Source organism: Lynx canadensis, chromosome D3, assembly GCF_007474595.2.
Source record: "Lynx canadensis isolate LIC74 chromosome D3, mLynCan4.pri.v2, whole genome shotgun sequence".
In the NCBI taxonomy this organism is placed as follows: domain Eukaryota; kingdom Metazoa; phylum Chordata; class Mammalia; order Carnivora; family Felidae; genus Lynx; species Lynx canadensis.
Genome location: NC_044314.2, coordinates 18,059,476 through 18,080,973, shown reverse-complemented (window position 1 = coordinate 18,080,973; position 21,498 = coordinate 18,059,476). Strand labels below are relative to the sequence as shown.

At 42.3% G+C, this 21,498-nt stretch overlaps 1 long non-coding RNA gene across 5 annotated transcripts in view; it reads left to right on the top strand.

Moving 5' to 3' along the window:
• The first annotated feature begins 2,523 nt into the window (after positions 1-2,523).
• The window catches only part of LOC115528271, a 45,969-nt gene continuing 26,994 nt past the window's right edge, over positions 2,524-21,498 (top strand). For all 5 annotated transcript variants that reach the window (XR_003973197.1, XR_003973196.1, XR_003973195.1 and 2 more), the window contains exon 1: positions 2,524-2,708. This is a non-coding gene — a long non-coding RNA (uncharacterized LOC115528271). The remainder of the gene's footprint in view (positions 2,709-21,498) is intronic.

Here is a 21,498-nt window from a genome sequence, read left to right as displayed (position 1 = left end):
GACATGAGGGCGGGCGTCACTGTAGCCGCCATCTTTGGGTCGGGCAGAGACAACTTCCGGGTCCGACGCCCCGCCCCCGCGTGCTGAGGGACTCTCGGCACTGTTCCCTTGGGAACTCCCAGGAGGCTTAGACCCGGGAGCCGGGGGAGGGGCTACAATCCTTTCCCTATGGTCTCCACCTGCCTGTTTTCCCTGCTGAATTCTGCCCCCAGCTGTAGGTGCGCTGGGGCCCTTTTGGAAATCAGACCAGAAGTTTCGCTCTGTATCCCCAAATGTTGGAATGCTTGTGGAATTAATGTCATCAAATATATTGAGAGCTAGCCACGAGGTGGGGATGAGGGTGAGGGACAGAAGAGGCCCTCACATGGGTTGCCTGTTGTGACATATGAAGATGCTTTAACTTACTAACGTAAATGGATGAACGTACAGTACTTACGTATTTATGATTTGGATTATGAATATTTTTATATAAAGTTGTAAGGATCACTCTTAGGCCATAATAATGCGGAACTAAGGCTTCAAACCTGGCTGAAATTCTGGTTCTGCCTTTTACTAACTGCGTTGGGGTAAATTCCCTGTCTATGCTTCAATTTCCCTATTTGGGAAGGATGATACAAGTACACTGCCCAGTGCATAATAGATACTAAAAAAAAAAAAAAAAAAAAGGTAGCTAAGGTCATCATTCTCTGTTGAGTGGAATACCAGAGTTTGTCCTTGAGTCAAAGGAAAACTTATTTTTGTTATGAAAGGAACTAAAAATAACAACGTGCATAGGTTCAGACTCTATGGGGAATAGGAATCAAATACTTTTCTTCAAGAGTACTTCAGCTAACTTCACGGACTTTCCCTTTCCCTCTTTGCTAACTTTTTCTGTTTGTCCACACAAGTATTAGTGATCTGTTGCTGCAAAGCAAATTACCTCAAACCTTGGGCGCTTAAAACAACAAACACACGGTTTCTGAGAGCCAGGAATTCCAGGAGTGGCTTCGCTGGGGGTTGGGGCTCTGGGTCTCCTGAATCAAGCTGTGGGCAGGGGCTGCAGTCTTCTGAAGTTTGGCTAGGGGAGGATCTGCTACGGAGCTCACTCGTATGGCTGTGGGCAGAAGGCCTACTTGCCTTCTTGTCCAGCTGGGTTCCCCATAGTGCTTTTAATGACAGGACAGCTGACTTCCCCCAAAGCGAGTGATCAGAGAGAGAGAAGCTGTGTTAATTACCTGTCGTTGTATATGATAAATTACCCTCAAACTGGCAACATTTGGCTTCTCATGTCTGTGGACCAGGAATCTGGGCAAGGATTGGCTGGGGACTCTGGCTTAGGTCTCTCAAAAGGCTGCAATCAAGGTGTCAGCTGGGGCTGCAGTCATCATAATTTAAGATGCTTAAGTCTCACCTGGGGTGAATTTTCTTCCACACTCAGGTGAGTGTTGGCGGGGTTCAGTTCCTCGCGGCCAGTTGGCCTCATTTCTTTGCCATATGGGCCCTCCAACGGGCAAACATCACAGCAAGCAAACAAGATGAAAGGCACAGTCTTTTGCAGCCTACTCCCAGAAGTGACATCCTTAACGTTCACCATATTCTGCTTGTTAGAATCCAGTCACTTGGTCCAGCCTACGCTCAAACACAGGGTTTTACACCAGGCATGACTATTAGGAGGTGAGGATCAAGGGGGCCATCTTGGAAAGCTGCCTCCCACAGTGACCAAATCCCAAGCTAAAGTGCCTTTTGTGATCTGATTAGTGAGGTAACATTTCATCCCGTTTCATCATTTCTACTTCTACTGGTCACACAAACCAACGTAGTACAGCACGGGAGAGGATTACACGAGGGGGTGAATACCAGGAGGCGAAGCTCAATGGGAACCGTCCTAGGGGCTGCCCGTCACAGCCCAGCCAGATGAATTTCTCCTCTTCACTTTGCTCTGGGTCCCAGAGGCTGACTAATGGGGAACACATCAACAGGCTCTCTGCCTTCTGGTGAGATACAGCTAGCCAGGAGCACGGGCAGGAGAGCAGAGCGAGGAGAGTGAGGTTGGGGTATTCCCCCAGCTCCCTCGCTGCAGGCTGGCTGCATCTAACTCCTGACAGGTGGCTCTAAGAAATTGTCATTTGGACTGCCCTTCATGCACTAAGGGTTTGGCCGACCAGTCTCTTAGTCCGATCTCCCTCCGAAACTTTCCCTACAGTATCGCTGAAAGGGTCACTTCCAAGAACAAAACTGAATGAATGAAATGAAATAAATGAAATGCACTGTTCCTCTGTCTCCTTATGCGACTCAGGCCAGCTGGGGGCGCCCCCTTCTCATGTGCTCGAGGGCCCGCCTTTGCGGCCACTCAGGGCTCAGGGTCATCCCAGTCAGGGCTGATTTACACTTCCCTCCACCAGGCGCGGGGTGAGAGTCGTTGACCTAATTATGTAATGGCTCTCACGGGCCACCGTAGCGGACCGCCTGCTTGAACTCAGGGCGCGCGATGCCAGCGCTGCCATGTTGTCTCCGGCCACTTCCGCTTTTACCTCACCTGGTCCTGCCTTTCGGCTCCGCGCAGCACCTCCAGGTGTGCGTGGAAGCTTCCGGGCTCGCGCTCGTCGCGGAAGCCCTGCCTTTCCCGCGCTGTCTCGGAGCAATCCCGCAGACGTCTAAAGAGTTCGCTCCTGCACCTAGCGATGTGCTCCTCGAGACAGTCTCCGGAGAGAGAAGATGCGAACTACACTGTAAGCACCTCTAAGGCTCCTTTACCCATCCCCAGGCCGGGAACGGGGACGGGTGGAGGGAGGGGAGGCCCAGTGTCCCAATTAATTGGCGAGATGGCAAGCAGTCCAAAAATCCCCGTCCTCCTTAAAACCTGCCTGAAACTGCAAATAAAACGTAGGAGTTACCATGACGATGAAACTGTTAGCTTCAGGATTGTAATTTACCTTCTCGTTGTAAAGTTTAAGCACTTAGGTTTGTTCGTTAATTTCCGCGCTTTCCAGGCTCCTTGATGTTTGTGAACTCGTTCATAAGCACCTAATCTATAATCTCCTTCTAAAACAAGTTTTTTTAAAAAAGAGCGAAATCATTTTAAAACCCTGCTGGATGCTTACCCTGTAAGGATGGTGAATAATGATAACTCTGCAGCTGGGGCGCTGAAGCCAGCTACATACATAGGATTCAGGACTCTCTATCTTCTGCCTCCCTGACGCCGTCCAGGTTCCGTCACCAGTGTGAGGCGCAGATTTTTCCATTGTAAAATGATAATCTTCTGGAAAGGCTGTTGTGAGTTTATTGGAGATCAAGTATACAAATATGCCTCGTATGTGCTTGGCATACAGTAAGCCTCCTGAGTTAGAATAGAAATGGTATTAAAAAAACATCATTAATTTCTTGTTTCACGATTCTGCACGAATCACATCTTCAAGCCTTCAACCAAACTGCTGAAGGACCTGCCCCATTTGCACCCTCACCCACTCAGCTCTTCCCTTGCTGAACGTCTCAGGAATTCAGTATCCCAGCGTGTCTCCGAATCTACAGACCCTTCTCACTGCCCCAGCTCTCAGCAAATGACCTGTTTTTTTGCTTCAAGCTATTAAGTAGTAGCTGCCTGATAGTCCTCCCTAACAGCCCTCAAACTTTCCTCTCCAACACCTATGCTTTCCTTCTAGTACGATCCAAGTAGTATCCTCTCTCCTGCCAACCCCTCTGCCTGTCTCCCGAAGCCTCACAGCTCTCCATTCAAGCCCTGGAGAACACTTAAAACAAAAAAACATTTTTTCTCCACTTGTCAACCTTCCGTGATTTCCCTTTGCTCTCAGGATCCACCCCAGTGCCCCTATAGACTCACCAGGCTGTGCTCTAGCCTACCATTTCTTCCTAAAAGCATAATTAACATCAGTTTAGCCTTTTTTTCACTGAGTTGTCTTGAGCATGATGTGGGATTTGGAAGAGCCTTTAAGAAAGGTGAAGACAGAGTGAAATGGAGAAGGAGCTGGGAAGCTTTCAAAGCAGAATGGTGTTCTTTGAAAGCTGTGAGAACTAACCTCTAGGTTTGAAGAGCACTCACTTTGTCCGTTTGGCAGGAGCTGAGGCCCTAGTGAGTCTCCAGGGGTCTCCGGCCCAGCTGATGATTTCTTAGTTTGTCAGGCTTTTTATTTTTTACTATGGGAACAGGTCATGAAAGTATCTTCACCCCAAGCCACAAAATCCTTAGAAATATCCAAGTCTTAACAAATCCAGTCAATTTTATTTTATTTTATTTTATTTTTTTTTACATTTTATTTATTTTTGAGAAACAGAGTGAGACAAAGCGTGAGCAGGGGAGGGGCACAGAGGGAAGGAGACACAGAATCTGAAGCAGGCTCCAGTCAATTTTAAAAAAGCTCTTCTGGGGGACGGGGCTCCTGGGTGTCTCAGTTGGTCGAGTGTTCGACTCTAGATTTCAGCTCAGGTCTCAATCCCCTCCTGAGTTGGTCTCTGTGCTCATGGTGCGGAGCCTGCTTGGGATTCTCTTATCCCCTCCCCTGCTCCCTCACTCGTGTGCACTGTGTGCTTTGTCAAAATAAATGAATAAACTTCAAAAAAAAAAAAAAAAGGGCTCTTCTGGGTTCACATTTACTGAAGATGTTTGCCGTGATGACATCTTGGTGCAAGCTTTCCAGAAACTTGAACCAAAACTCTCCCTTTAGAAATACTACTTTATTGAACTCTCGAGTAAGCATTAAATTTTTGTGTTGGTCACAGAAATTTAAATAAGGAAACTGAAGGTAGGTAGGAGTCTCAAGGCTGATGGTAACTGGAAGCCTCTTATAGAATTTCCGTAGACTGGCTTATTTATTATACATTTGGCTCAGCAGAACCATTTTGTGATGAAACTGCAAGATGAGTCCCACTTGGGACAGAGCAGGGACTCCCATTTGGCCTCTTGTCAACTTCTATTGCATAGAGAGCACAAGAGCCTGATTCAGTATCATACTTCTTTGGGGACCATGAGGGAATCCCAGGGGATCTTTCTCCCACTCTGGGAGAGGGTCTGGGACCCATTAGAGCAGCTGGACACAATCCCTTCATGGCTGCTTCAGTGTCACTGCGCTGAGTAAGTCTGTCTCCAGCGTCGGGGGTTTGCCTACTTTCATTCAGGCAATGCAGTTCCCTTTTCCCTTCCTTCCCAGTTCCCTTCCCTCCTCCTTTAACCTTCCTCTTCTTTTCGCTGCTCTTTCCCCTCCTTCTACTCTGTAGGGTGACTACCAGACAGCTTCGGCTTAGCTCCTCTCAGCCTGTGAGAGCGTGTTCTTTCTGGCCAGTAACTAGCCAGCAGAGGCGGGAGAGGCCTGCCTCGCACTGTGCACGCACTTTGCAGACTTGGGTTGAACCTGGCTCTCTCTGATGGACTAAGGAAAGCAGGACACCAAATTTATTTGTAAATATGGGAAATGCTCGGCAGATTCCAAAAGACTTTCCCTTGGGTTGCATTCTTAATGATTGCAACCAGTTCTAATTAGATGCCTTGAAGAAAAAGAAATTAGTTTTCTTTGTAACTCGGCCTGGCCCCAGTATACTTTGGGTGATCAAAAGAAATGGCTACCAGGTGCCTGGGTGGCTCAGTCGGTTAGGCGTGCAACTCTTGATTTCAGCTCAGGTCAGGATCTCACAGTTGGTGGGATCGAGCCCCAAGTCATAGATCTCTCTGCCAGCGCAGAGCCTTTTGGGGATTCTCTCTCTGCCCCTCCCCTGCTCACGCGCTCGCTCTCTCTCTCTCTCTCTCTCTCTCTCTCTCTCAAAAATAAACTGTAAAAAAAATAAATTCTGTTTTACAATTGGATCTGTTTTGTAAATGTTCTCAAAAGTGGGGAGAGATCCTTTATGTACAGACCTGTATGAAACTGTGCCAAGACCCAGGCTGGCAGGACTTGCAGGATGTATGTGTTGGCCTCCATTTTTACCTCACCTCCAAAGGATTGAGAGCCAGATTTGCTCATGATCTTACCTTCCAGCCACTGCCAAACCGTCTCCATTCAGAACCTCCTTTACAGGTCCCAGCTGGCTTCTCTCAGCCTCCTGCTGCAACAGCCCCTAAGCCCCATCTTCCCTAGTCAGGCTCCTAAAGAACCAGAACCCCCAAAACTGGAGCCCCCAGCACTATCCCTTGTAAGGCTCCAGGCTAGTTCCTTCCTTAACCTCACCACCAGGCCCAGGAGCTTTATCCCCTTCGGGAGGTGGTTGTTGGGAATGGGGCAATTACCAGAGTACATGTCCCTTTCTCTGTAAGAGTTCTAGGGGCATGCAAAGAAAGGTTTGATAGATTTTCAGAAAATGCTGATAAGTTTAGGGATGAGTTTGTCAGACTGGGGCTGATGTTCTCACTGACCTGGCAGGACGTCAGTGTCATTCACATCATGCACACTGTTGCATCCCTGATGAAAGAGATCACATTATGAGAAAGGCTAGAGAGTGCAGACAGTCTAGTAACCGCTTATCCTCACCACTAAGTCTGCAGGGTATGTGGTGAAGTGGTCCCAGAACAGGTCCCCTGCTGAGACTCTGGACAATATTGGCCAAACGAGAATGAGGCGTTCTATCACTTGTTTGTCCGGAGGGATGAAAACGTATATAATAACACTGGTAAATTATGATAAGGTTAGAGATCATTCAAGGGAAGGATGAAAACCTGGCAGTCTCTCTGAGCTGGGTAACAGACATTCAGAAAGCATGCTGACACAGACCTGTACACCTGGAGTGCACAGAAGGAAGGGCATTGCTTGCCATGGGTTTTATTATCCTGTCTGCTCCAGGTGTTAGGAGAAAACTACAGAAGTCGGGGGCTGGTTCTTGGACTCCCCTGTCAAACTTGGTGGTGGAGGCCTTTGAGGTCTGTAATAACAGGCAGAGTCTGGTGGGGATACCCCCACAGAATGGTTCCAGGTCCAAAACACCCATTTACAGAGCCAGCAAAATCATTCAAACCCAGTCTTCCATGTCCACCCATCACCCGTTAACCTGACAGCAAAATGTTGAGTCCACCAGCCGTGACCTGGTATACCAGTGTAGATCCCAGGTTTCCCCCATATGACACCTCTTGTGCTCTTTGAAGGACCCCCACCTGCAGCCAGGCTGCTAGAGAAACCTACATGCCCAGTACCGTTAAATGCACCTGTCCACCAAAAGGTAGTTAGCCCTACCCCTGAGCCCTGTTCCACTTTATGTACAGTCAACCGTCTGCGCTTCGGACACAGCATGAGATCCAGAAGATACGGCCCCGGTAGTGGTGTTACTCAGGTTGTTACACAGGGTCACAGGAGTCCTGGACTGCCAACGCTGAAAACCACAGAGACAGTGACAGGTACTCTTTGTGGCTTCCCCCTAACCACCCATCCTTGGGTCCCTTAGAACCACCCCTACCCAGGACTCTGATGGTTAGCTAAAGGAATCATGTTCCTGGGAGTGGTGGATGGGAAGGGGATAGCAGTTCAATACCTCGATACCAACCATACTAGCGGTGATTGGACTGCGGGGTATATTGCACCCCTCCCTCGCCCCGAGGATATTCAAGTATTCTCCCATGACCCCTGGAGCACTCAGCTATCACCATGAAGAACCAGATGAGCAGTACGTCTGCTGATTGCCAGAATAGTTTCCTTGCCCGGTTCCTTGATGGAAGTAGCTGGGGAGATCATTTAAAACAGCTCTGTCATATGCTGTGTCCCTGGTAGTGGCTGAAACAGGACAGGGTTTTAAACTCATACAAAAATCTCTAGATTCTAAAGAAAAAAAAAAGTCCTTGGATTCTCTGGTTTCTATGGTCTCAGATCTCCAATTAGCCTTGGATTATGTCCCAGCTGAACAAGGAGGAATAGGTGCTGTTGTAGATACATCTTGTTGCTTCATTAATGTTTCTTGACAGGTGGAACAGAAGGCTGACGTCATCCTCCAGCAGGCAACATAGCTACATAATTTAACAACCCCACTACCCAAACCACCTGGGACTCCATTAAAGGGGACCTCCCAAATGTTGACTTGGTTCTTGCCTTTTCTTGGGCCTTTAGTGGCCATGTTATTGCTGTCACTTTGTGGGTCCTGTGTTTTTAACCTCCTGGTAGACTTTGTGTCTTCCAGGCTTCAACAATTCCAAGTCAAGCTAATGGTGGTGGAAGGGTTCCAACCTGCACCAGTAGAGGGGGATCCCAGTCCTTATAAATCATTAGAACAGTCAGCTAGACACTTCCAGGGCAGGATAGGGACAAGAGCCCCCACTCAGCAGGAAGCAGTTTCTGAAGATGAGACCTCTGGTCCCTTCTCCATAGGAATAAGGACAGTCACAGTACTTGGAGTGGGGATTAAGATGGAGGAAGTCCCCTCAACCCTGACTGCTAAATCCAGGGTTCCTTGGCTGCCTCCAGGAGGAGGAAAAAAAACAAAAAACTAAAACTCTGTGCCTCTTGAGTAGTACATCTTGCAGGAATGGCCGAGGGCAGATGCTTACTGCAAAGACTGAGCCAAACCAGTCAGTGCCACGATGGACCCCAGTGCTGACTTTCTCCCTTATTATAATAAAAATCCTGCCCAAGGGTAGAGATTCAACATGCTGATTAGACATGTAACGCAGAAAGAAGCAGGACCTTTAAGGAAACCAGAGCTGAAAATTCCCCACCTCTCTGTGTGCAGATGTCCCCCTTTTCCCACCGAAGTCTCTTTAAAAGCTCTCCTGGACCTGTCTTCAGGGAGCTAGCCCGAGAGCTCTTTCCTCTGTGCTGTCTCCCTTGTGCAGGAGCATCAGCCCCAGTAAAACCTTGCTTGGAACTCCCGATTGGGATTGGCTTCTGGTCAATTTCTATTGTTTATTAAGCCCAAGGGCCTTTGGTATCAGGCCTCTGGTTTTACCGGTCGATTCTCAGCACCTGGGAGAATTGATTGCTGATGAGAATTGCTTAAGAACCCTCCCAGGTTGGCTTCACAAGTCAGATCCAGTATCTTTCATCCTATGGTGAAAAAGAAACGAGGAGGCGTTCCAGGGCTATGACAGCACTTCCAGAATGGCTGCTGTTGTTTAATAGCATCAGAGGCCAAAGGAGCATTGACCACTCCCAGCTGGAGATGATAAACAAGTTACCTGGAGTGAGTGACTGATATCCTGTATTTGGCAGGCGCGCCGTGGGTTTTTAACCAGAAAGCACGGTCAGAGGTTTGGATTTCTCTCCGTGTTAGATCCTCTTCCTCTCATATTTATTGTAAACAGCTGTATTCTAATTTTATTCAAGTTTTGGGGCCAAATTTCTAATGATTGGATAACCATGAGAGTTATTTCTTCCTAAGCATCTTGTTTACTGAGATCGTCTTAGCTGATGATTGGACAGCATAGAGGCAAATCTACACTGGTCTTTGATATATATAGGTTTCAAATATACAAGCCATATTTATTTATCTTCAAATTATTATATATGCTCTATATACCTGTCTTTTAATCTGAAACATTCTTTTAAATTCTGTTAGAGCTTTTACTTATTTGACGTGTCCTTAAGATGTTACTCAGACTCTTCTGAGGGCAAAGAAAATGTTTACATTTTCCACATTTTTTATGGATGAATAATATTCCATTGTGTATATGTATTTATACATGTATGTAAACACACACAATACACCACAACTTGTTTATCCATCCATCAATGGACACTTAGATTCTCTCTCCGTCTTGGCTATCGTGAATAATGCTGTTGTGAACATGCCAGCGCGGATATCTCTTCAACATAGTGCATTTTGTTTTCTTCAGATACGTACTCAGAAATGGGATTGCTGGATCATATGGTAGTTCTACTTTTAATATTTTGAGTCAGACGCTCAACCGACTGAGTCACCCAGGCGCCCCTCCTTTTACTGTTTTTAGTTTGGAGTTTATTTTGCCCGATACAAACATAGCTACTCCTTTTTTGGGGTGTTGTTTTGTTTTGGTTACTATTTTCTTGAAATACTGTTTTTTATCCCTGCACTTCCAGTCTGTGCATATCTTTAAGGTTAAGGTGAGTCTCTTGTAGGCAACATATTATTGGGTCTTGTTTTCTGTTTTTGTTTTTTAAATCGATTCAGCCATCTATGTCTTTTATTTGGACAATTTAATCCATTTACATTAGGTAATTATTGACACGTAAAGACTATTGCCATTTTGTTCATTGTTTTCTGACTGTTTTATAGATCCATTGTTCTTTGTTTCTTATCCTCTGTCTTTTTGTGTTTGATGTCTTTTGGTATCAGTAGGCTTTGACTTCTTTATCGTGTTCTTTTGTGTAATTACTACAGGTTCTTTCCTTGAGGTTACCTTGAGGCTCAAATAAATTATCTTAAAACTATAACACCCTTTTTTTTTTAATTTTTTTTTAACATTTATTTATTTTTGAGACAGAGAGAGACAGAGCGAGACAGAGCATGAACAGGGGAGGGGCACAGAGAGAGGGAGACACAGAATCTGAAACAGGCTCCAGGCTCTGAGCTGTCAGCACAGAGCCCGACGCAGGGCTCGAACTCACAGACCGTGAGATCATGACCTGAGCCGAAGTCGGACGCTTAACCGACCAAGCCACCCAGGCGCCCCTATAACACCCTTTTTTTTAAGTTGAAAAGGACTTCAACAGCATTCCTAAACTTTAAACTTTTACTTCTCCCCCTCACAATTAAAGTTAGGATGCTAAGGTTCACACATTTTTTGATATTGTGTAGTCAATAACAGATTATTGTAGTTAAGGATATTAACTATGTTTGTTTTTAACTAACATTTTTTTATGTTTATTAATTTTTGAAAGACGGAGAGAGACAGGGCACAAGCAGGGGTGGGGCAGACAGAGAGGGGGACACAGAATCTGAAGCAGGATCCAGGCTTTGAGCTGTCAGCATGGAGCCCAATGCAGGGCTCGAACTCATGAACTGCGAGATCATGACCTGAGCGATCATGACCTGAGCTGAAGTCGGATGCTCAACCGACTGAGCCACCCAGGCACCCCTGTTTTTTAACTTTTATCTAGAGTTGTAAGTGAATTACACACCACGTTACCATATTACAGAATCTAACTTTGACTATATATATTTACCAATACCATGAGTTTTATGTTACTAATTTTTATTAGTGCCCTTTTACTTCTACTCAAAGAACTCCCTTTAATATTTCTTGTAACACAGGTACAGTGGTGGATGAACTTCCTCAGCTTTTGTTAAGGAGAATCATTATCTTTCCTTCATTTCTGAAGGAAAGCTTTGCTGGGTATAAAATTCTTGGTTTACAGATTTTTTTTTCTTTCAACATTTTTTAATATATCAAACCATTCTTTCCTAGCCTGAAAAGTTTCTGTTGATAAATCCACCAATAGTCTTATGGAGGTTTTCTTATATGAAACTTCCATGTTTTCCTGGTGCCTTCAGAATTCTTTTCCTGTCTTTGACTTTTGACAGTTATAATGTGTCTTGGGGTAGCCCTATTCATGTTCAGTTTATTTGGGATTCTTTGGATCTCATGGATCTGGATGTCCATTTCTCTCCTGAAGTTTGGAAAGTTTTTAGCTATTATTGCTTTAAATATGTTTTCTGTCCCTTTCTTTTTCTCTTCTGGCATTTCAGTAATGCAGATATTGTTTCTTTTGATTATATTCTATAAGTACCGTAGGCTTTCTTCACTTTTTTTCATTCTTTTTTCCTTTAGCTCCTCTGATTTCAGATGTCATATTTTCTTTTTTTTTTTTTTTAATGTTTATTTATTTTTGAGAGAGACAGAGAGAGAGACAGAGCATGAGCAGGGGAGGGGAAGAGAGAGAGGGAGACACAGAATCCAAAGCGGGCTCCAGGCTTCACGCTGTCAGCACAGAGCCTGACGTGGGACTTGAACCCATGAACTGTGAGATCATAACCTGAGCTGAAGTCGAACGCTCAACCGACTGAGCCACCCAGGTGCCCCTAGATGTCATATTTTCTAAATCAGTGATTGTTTTCCATTTCATTAGGTTGAGTCTACTTTTGAAGCTCTCTGTTGAATTTGTCAGTCATTGCATTTTTCAGCTCTAGGATTTATGTGTGTGTGTGTTTCTCTTTATTGAACTTCATGCATTGTTTTCCTAATTATGTTTAGTTATATGTATGTTCTTTCTGTATGTTCTTTTAGCTCACTAAACTTTAAGAGGACTATCCTGAATTATTTGACAGCTTATAGATTTCCATTTCTTTAGGATCAGTCATCAGAGCTTTATTAGTTTCCTTTGGTGGTGTCATGTTTACCTGATATTTTATCATCCTTGATTCCTTATATTGGTATCTGTGCATTTGAGTGAGCAGTTTCCTCTTTTAGACTTTTAGATTCACTTTGGCAGAGACCAGTCAGCTCAGTGTGGGTTATTGGACATGTCTGCTGATAACATCCTTGGGCAGAGGAGACCTGCTGTGGAGGCCACTGCCCAGGTTTGAGGCTGGGGGGTGCAGATACTGCTGCCTGAGAACACTTAGGACTGCTGGCTTGGTTCCCTGCCCAAGTGAGTCTGTAGGATAGGCTCTGCGTTTGCCTGGGTTCTCTGGTCAGGCTTACTAGACGGTCAGGACTGAGTACTATACTCAACAATAGAGGGCACTGTGAATATTCTTCCCTGGTGGGGCAGCAGGATGGGCCCCAGGAGCTGTGCAGCTCATTGTTTGTGAACCTGAATCAGGCAAGACTGTGCACTGAATTCCCTGGCCAGATGGGGCCGCTGGTTTTGCTCTGCAGAAGGGGGAAGCCACAGGCTGCGCTCTCTGTTCAAGAGCTGCTGTAAGCAGGGCTGTTGGATGAACTGTGCGAGTTCCTGTGTGCAGTGGTTAGGTTCTCTGATTGAGTGGGCTGAAGGCTGTATTCAGCAATGGGCAGGTCTATGACTTCTGCCCAGGCTAGTTTCAAGCAGCCTCATAGGTGAACCAGATCAGGCTTTCTGATCTGGAAGGACTGGGAGTTACAGTCAGCCATGTGCCAGGCTGTGACTCACCTCTGCCTGTGTGGGGCAGGCCCATTCACAGGGCTTACAAAGCTCTTTGTTTGAGGACGCTACCATCAGGCAAACCTATATCCTGCTGAGTTCCCTCATCAGACTGTGCTATTGGCTTGGCTCTGCACAGGCAAAACTGCTGGTTGGAACTGCTCCGTGGGTGCTGCAGGTAGGAATTTGGTTTAGCAAGATTTGAATGCTGGTTGTTGGTGTCGTTCCCCATTTTCTATTGCAATCAGGTCTCCAGTAGTTGAGCCCTCTAGATTCCTCCACAGTCCCTGGGGGTTAGTCCAACTAGAGGCTCCCAAGAGACAACCCACAATGCTGGGGAAGCTGGATGTCCACCCTGGGCTCTCTCTTTCCACTGGAGGAACTATAGGCTCGGGGAGACCTCTCAGCACATTGCTGTGTCAGCCTTGGGGAGAGGCAATGAGGTCAATGTATAACTGTTCCTTTTACCCTTCTATTGAGGTCTTTTTTGGTTTCTATGATGCAAGGGGTGCTTCAGCCTATGTTCTAGGATTCTCTCAGTGGTGTCTTGTTTATGATTAGTTGTCGAACTCCTGGTGAGGAGGAGTCGAGTCAGGAACAGACTATGTTGGCATCTTGGTGACATCACTCCTGTGTATCTTCTTTGTTGAAGTGCCTGTTCAAATCTTTTGCCTGTATGGATCTAAATTTTGTGGGAGGTTTTATTTCTTTAGGGTTTTTTTTTTTTTTTTGCATATGAATATCCAAATGTTCCAGCATCACCTTTTGACAAGTCTGTTCTTTCTCCTTTGTCTTTGTACCTTTGTAAAAAATTGATCGTCCATATATGTGTGTGGGTTTATTTCTGGACTTTTAATTTTGTTCCATTGATCTGTTTGCTGCCTTTAGGCTGATACCAGCCTTTAGGCTGTTTTGATTATAATAGCTTTATAGTAATTCTTGAGATCAAGTAGCATTAGCCTTCCAACTTTATTTTTCTTTCTTATTTTGGTTATTTTAGGTTCTTTGCATTTCCATTTGAATTTTAGCTTGTCAACTGAATTGAAATTGAATCAGCTTGGCAATTTTCATCAAAAAATCTTGTGGGATTTTGATTGGGATTGCATTAATTCTACAGATCATTTCATCCTCTTTCCCTCCATTTTTTTGTTTTTTTTTTTTTGTTTTTTTTTTGTGTTTTTTTTTTTTTTTTTTTTTTTTTTTTTTTTTACAGAAAAGGCTACTGTGCACACAGTTCTGCATTTGGCTCTTCTCACTTCCTAGTGAATCATGGTGATCTTCTCCCTCAGTCTCCATTTTAGTTTTATCGTGTTCTGTTGTCGGGATGTATTTGTTAAATTCTTTTGGTCCCTTATGATGGATTTCTTGCTCATCTCCAATGTTTTGCTATTATAAATAGTGCTGCAGTACAATAATTATACATGGTTTTTTGTTTGTTTGTTTGTTTGTTTGTTTTTCCCCTCTGTGGGCAAATAGAACTGCAGGATAAATTTGAGAAGTGTGATTGCTAAATCAGAGTGTATGTGCCTTTGAAATTTTAATGGATTTTGTTAAGTTGCCCTCCCTAGAGTTTCATCAATTTATATTCCTGCTAATAATAAGTTAGAAAGCCTGTTTTCCCATGGTCTCAACAGTGTTACCAGACCTTTCCTTTTTTGTCAGGTCGATAGGTGTGGATGGTCTATCAAACTCGTTTTGATTTGCGTTTCTTTAGTACAGGTAAGTTTATTTTTTTATTTTTTAAGTAAGCTCTGTGCCCAATATAGGGCTTGAGCTCATGACCATGAGGTCAAGAGTCACATTCTCTACCAACTGAGCCAGCCAGGTGCCCCTGACAGGTCTTTTTTAAGAGCTATTTGTATTTCTTCTTTTTGTGATTTTTTTTTTTATCCATGTACTTTGCCAATTTTTTTTTTTCTGTTGGATTGTCAGAATCTTTCAGTTCCAAGGAAGTCTTTATGTATTAGAGAGATTAGCCCTTTGTGTGATATGAGTTGTAAATATTTTTCCCACTTTGCCAATGACTTTGCTTATACCATTTTTTTTTCTTCTATAAAGAAGGCTTTCCTCCTTATGCATTTGAACTCATTAGCCTTTCCTTAGAGGCTTGGATTTTTAATTTTAATTAGAAAGGCTTTCTCTACTCTTAGGCTCTAGTTGAATTTTCTCATGTTTTTCTTTAAAAAAAATTTTTTTTTTTTAGTGTTTATTTTTGGGAGAGAAAGAGCACGAGCGGGGGAGGGGCAGAGAGAGGGGGACACAGAATCTGAAGCAGGCTCCAGGCTCTGGGCTGTCAGCACAAAGCACGACGCAAGCTAGAACTCATGAACCACAAGATCATGACCTGAGCTAAAGTTGGCTGCTTAACCGACTGAGCCAGCTAGGTGCCCCCTCATGTTTTTCTTGTAGTACCCTTATGAGTTGTTTTTTTATTTTTACAGTTATATCTTTTATATGGACTTTATTCTACTAAAATGTGTGGTATCCAGTTTGTTTTCTTGTTGTTCCAACACCCTTAATTTAAAAACCTGTCAGGTGCCTCGGTTGGTTGGACATCTGACTCTTGGTTTTGATCCGACTCTGGTCATGATCCCTGGGTCGTGGGACTGAGCCCCACGGCGGGCTCTGTGCTGAGCATGCAGCCTGCTTGGGATTCTCTCTCTCTCTTTCCCTCAATCTCTGTCTCATCTCCTGCCCCTTTCCCCTGCTCATATGTTCTCTGGCTCTCTCGAAAATAAAATGAAATGAAATAAAATGAAAAGAAAAGAAATAAAAGGAAATGAAAAATGAAATGGAATGTGAGGTGAGAGGTAAGCCTGTCTTTACCCTACTGATCTCTGATACCATTCTTTATGTATGGTTAGTTTCTGTGTGTTTGAGTCCATTTCTGGGTTTTCTGTTCTGTCCCATGGATTGTGTAATTATGCATCAGAATCACACTTTAAATTACTTTTTAAGTTATGATTTGTTATCTGATAGGAGTAGTCTCTCCTCGTTGTCTTTTGCAGTTTTCTGGCTCTCACTAATTTTTCCATACACACTTAAAATTAGCCTATTAAAGAAAACTTGTCATTTTCATGGGGATGATATGCCATGTATAAATTAGAGAGAATTGACTCTTTATGGTGTTATGTCTTAGCCAAGATCATGACATGCCTTTCACTTGCTCAGTTCTTCTGAATACACTGGTGTTTTGACATTGTTCATTTTAGGTCTTACTTCTAAAGTTTATTCCCAAGTATTTTGTCTTTTTAATAGCAATCGCAAAAATGATCTTTTCCCTATTACGTCTTCTATTAGTTGTTTGTAAAAATGGAAGTTACCTTTGTATTTTGTTTCTACTATCTTGTTGAATTATTATCATAGTTTTTTTTTAGTTGAATCTCTTGGATTTTCCAAGAATACCACCATACCCCCTTCAAAAATGATAGATTTGTTTCCTTCCTTGAAAATTCTATATCTCTAATTTATTTGGTTTTGGAGGTTTTCTCTTTCTTTCTTTCTTTCTTTCTTTCTTTTCTTTTCTTTTTCTTTTTTTTTTTTTTTTGGTCTAATTGTTTTCAAATTATTTTCCCTCTCTTTTCCTTGGGTTTGCTGTTCTTTCATGGATTGTATCATTTGGAATTGCTTCCAGCCACAAATAACAGGAAACCTAACACAGTTTACACAAATAAGGCTTTATTTTTCTCACACGGAAGTAGTCTGGAGGTAGGAAGTCAGTAGTTCAGCCATATCAGTAACCTGATATTTTTCTCTGCCCTCTTAACATGTTGGCTCGTTGCCTCATGATCACAACATGGCTGCCAGAGCTCTGGGCATCTTAATCATATTCAAAGTAGGAAGAAGGGAGGTGAGAGACAAGTAAAATGAATCTTCCATCACACTCTCCTTTTGTCTCATTGACTAGAAGTAGGTCACATAGCTATTCTTAGCTACAGGGGAGTTTGGGAAAGTGAGTATTTACATTTCCAGTCTCTGTAGTGGAGGTAGGCAAGGAAGAAGGAGGTTAGGAATGGGCAGTGAGTTATCTACTCATATTTATTGGAGATACTATTTCTTCTTTGTATGCAAGAGTAAAGGAAGATCTTTGTACTGATCCCAAAGAAATTATATCATCTTGAAGGCTAAGGTGGTTTTGCTTTGTTGTTGTTTGTATAAAGAGAAAATCAAGTTTTCCAGTAATTCATGTAACATAAATGTAACCATTTTAAAGTGTACAACTCAGTGGCATTAACACATTCATAACGTTGTGGAACCATCATGTCTATCTAATTCCAAACATTTTTATCTCCCCCTTTACCCCCCCCCCCCAAAAAAAACGAATACCCATTGTGATGGTTAATTTTATGTGTCAACTTGGGTAGGCTATAGTGCCAGTTGTTTGGTCAAATACAAATCCAGGTGTTGCTATGAAGATATTATTAACATTTGAATCAAAAGACTTTGAGTAAAGCAGATTACCCTCCATAATGTGGATGGATGGGTCTCATCCAATGAGTAGAAGGCCTTAAGAGAAAAGGCCGAGGTTCCCCAAAGAAGAAGGAATTTGGCCTCCACACTGCACCATAAAATTTCTGCCTCAGTTTCCATCATTTAGACTCAAAAATGCAACATCCACCCCTGTTGGAATTTCAGCCTGTCGGCCTGCTGCCTTGCACATTTCAAACTTGGCAGTTCCTTAAAATCAGCCAGTCAGTTTCTTCCCCACCCTAGCTCTTCTCCCCTCCATATACATATACATACATACATACATACATACATACATACATACATACATACATCCTTCCTTTGGATACTGTTTCTTCCCTGGGGAACCCTGACTAATACACCCATTAAATTCAATCCCTATTTCTGTTGTGTGCTGGTCTCAGCCTGTCAATAACCAATGTCATGGTTTGACCCACCCTTGTTCTTATTATCATTACAAGATGCCCATCAGGAACCTGAAGAAATAAGTTTATTACCTACAGGACCTAGAAATGACACAGCATGCCTGGGGCTACACTGCAAGGGGTTCTGCTTTTATTGGGGGTGGGGAGTGGAGTCTGTGGTTTCATAGGCTCACTCTATTGGCAAACTTAAAACAGAAGAGCATGAAGTCAAAGTGTGGAAAGAGAAAAGGCAAGTGGCCCAAATGGTCAGTTATCAAAATCAACCACGATCTCTAAAACAAAGGAGCCTAAGTGGGAGTAGACAGCCTAGCTTTTTATTTAGTTGTTGCCGGCCATGTGTTTTTTCGAGATCCCCTCTTGAAGTGGATGCCTGGGCAATGAAGGCTCAAGTCAGGCACTTGCATTACAGACAACAACAACAACAAAACTGTCAGGGCTTATACTACAATTCCCTTTTACGCATAACCCCTAACAACCACATATCAGCTGTCTCCATATATTTAACTATTCTGGGTATTTCATATAAATAGAATGATAAATATGTAAACTTGAACCTGGCATCTTTCATTTAGCATAATGTGTTGGAGGTTTTCCCCCCATGCAGCACATGTAGTAGCACTCCATTCTTTTTTATTTTTACTTAGTTTTTAAAAAATGCTTATTTATTTTGAGAGAGAGAGTGTGTGTGAGTCTGTGTGTGTGTGTGTGTGCACACATGCATAAATGAGGTGTGGGGGAAGGGGGACAGAGACAGAGAGAGAATCCCAAGGCTCTGTCCTGTCAGTGCAGAGCCCAGTGCAGGGCTCGATCTCCCAACCCTGGGATCATGACCTGAGCCGAAATCAAGAGTCAGACACTCAACCGACGAGCCACCCAGGTGCCCCAATTCTGCCTATTTTTAAATTGGATTCTTGTTTTTGTTGTTATTGAGTTGTATGAATTCTTTATATATTTTTGATATTAACCTCTTATCAGATACATAATTTGCAAATATCTTTCAGTAGGTTGCCTTTTTGTTTTGCTGATGATTTTCTTTACTGTGCAAAAGCTTTTTAGTTTGATATAGTACTGATGGTTTATTTTGGCTTTCGTTTCCCTTGCCTGAGGAGACATACCCAGAAAAATGTTGCTAAGGACAGTGTCCCAGAGTTTACTGCCTATGTTTTCTTTTAGGAGCTTTATAGTTTCAGGTCTTACAGTTAGGTCTTTGTTCCATTTTGAAGTTTTTAAAATTAGTTTCTTAATTTAAGTATAATTAACATACAGTTATATTAATTTCAGGTGTGTAATACAGCGATTCAGCAATTCTGTACTTAGTGCTCATCACTATAAGTGAACTCTTAATCTTCACATATTTTACCCATCTAACTCACCCACCTCCCCTGTTCTCTATATTTAAATTTTTTTGGTTTGTCTCTTTGTTCTTCACTTTGTTTCTTCAATTCCACATGAGTGAAATCATATGGTATTTGTCTTTCTCGGACTTATTTCACTTAGCATTATACCCTCTAGTTCCATCCATGTTATTGCAAATGGCAATTCTTTTTTATGGCTGAGTAATATTCGTGTGTGTGTGTGTGTGTGTGTGTGTGTGTGTGTGTATCCTGCAACCTTACTGAATTCATTTATCAGTTCTAGTAGTTTTTTGGTGGAGTCTTTAGGGCTTTCTATATGTAGTATCATGTCATATGCAAAGAATGACAGTTTTACTTTCTCCTTACCAATTTAAATGGCTTTTATTCCTTTTTCTTGTCTGATTGCTGTGGCTACGACTTCCAATAATACGTTGAATAAAAGTGGTGAGAGTGGACGTCTTTGTCTTACTCCCGATCTTAAGGGAAGAACTCTCAGGTTTTCACCATTTATTATGACATTAGCTGTGGATTTTTCACATATGGCCTTTATCATGTTGAGGTATGTTCCTTGTAAGCCTACTTTGTTGAGGGTTTTTTTTTTTTTTATCATGAATAGATGTTGTTCTTTGTCAAATGCTTTTTCTGCATTTATTGAAATGATCATATGGTTTTTATCCTTTCTCTGATTCAAGTGATCTGTCATATTTACTGATTTGCAAATGCTGAACCATCCTTGTATCCCAGGAGTAAATCTCACTTGATTGTGGTGATTTTTTAAATGTATGGTTGCATTTGGTTTGCTAATATCTTGTTGAGGAATTTTGCATCTGTGTTGATCAGATATATTGGTTTGTAGTTTGATTGTTTAAATAATGTCGTTATCTGATTTTGGTATCAGGACAATGCTGGTCTCAGACTGAATTTGGAAGCTTTCCTTTCTCTTCTGGTTTTTGTTTTGTTCTGTTTTTTTTTTTTTTTTTCTTTTTTTTTTTTTTTTTTTTTTGGAATAGTTTGAGAAGAATGGGTATTAACTCTCAAGCGTTTGGTAGAACTTACCTGTGAAATTATCTGGTCCTGGACTTTTACTGGTTGAGAATTTGGGGATTATTGATTCAATTTTACTGCTAGTAATTTATCTGTTCAAATTTAGGTTTATATGTAAAATACTATGCATAACGCAGTCTATATTAGGTTGATGGTCATTTAAGTTCAAACCCATTCTAAAAGTGCTAAATTTTGACTCCCCTCTCCCCACCATTTTATGCATATGGTGGCACTGTACTTTACATCCTTTTATTTTGTGGATCCCTCAACTGATTTTTATAGATATAATTAATTTTACTGTTTTTGTGCTTTAACCTCCATACCGGTTTCATAAATGATTAATGTACTACTTTTATTATATTTGTTTGTACCTGTGAAATCTTTTCCTTTACTAATTTTCTTGCTCCTGATTGAGGCCTTTCCTTTCCACTCAGAGAATTCCCTCTAACGTTTCTTGTAAGACTTGTTTAGTGGTGATGTTTGAGAAACTCTTTATCTCTTTATTCTGAATGATAGTCTTGCTGGATAGAGTATTCTTGGTTTGAGGTTTTTTCCTTTCAGCACAAATGAGCACTCCCTTCTGGTGTGCAGAGTTTCTGCTGAAAAATCAGCTGATAGCCTTATGGAGTTTCCTTTGTATGTAACTGTTTTCCTTTCTCTTGCTGTTCTTAAAATTCTCACTTTTTGCCATTTTAATTATTACACATCTTGTTGCAGACTTCCTCAGGTTGATTTTGTTGTAGGCTCTTTGTGCCTTCCGGATCTGGATTCCTGTTTCTTTTTCCACTTTAGGAAAATTTTCAGCTGTTATTTCTTCAAATAAATTTTCTGCCCCTTTTTCTCTCTCTTCTCCATCTGGGATCCCTGTAATATGAATGTTATTACACTTGATGCTGTCACTGAGTTCCCTTACCCTATTTTCATTTATTATTATTTTTTAACTGTTCCATTTGGTTGGATTCCATTACTTTGTCTTCCAGCTCACTGATTTATTCTCCTGCTTTCTCTAGTCAAGTATTTATTCCCTATAGTATATTTTTAATTTCAGTTACTGAGTTCTTCATGTCTGATTTTTCTTTGAAAAGTATTTTCTACTTCTTTGTTGAAGGTCTCAGTGAGATCCTGTAATCTATTCTCAAGTTTAGTATCTTTATGACCATTACTTTGAATTCTCAAAATAATCAGATAATCAGGCATATTGCTTATCTCTGTTTCATTTAGCACTTTTGCTGTGATTTTTGTCCTGTCTTTCGTTTGGGAGATAAT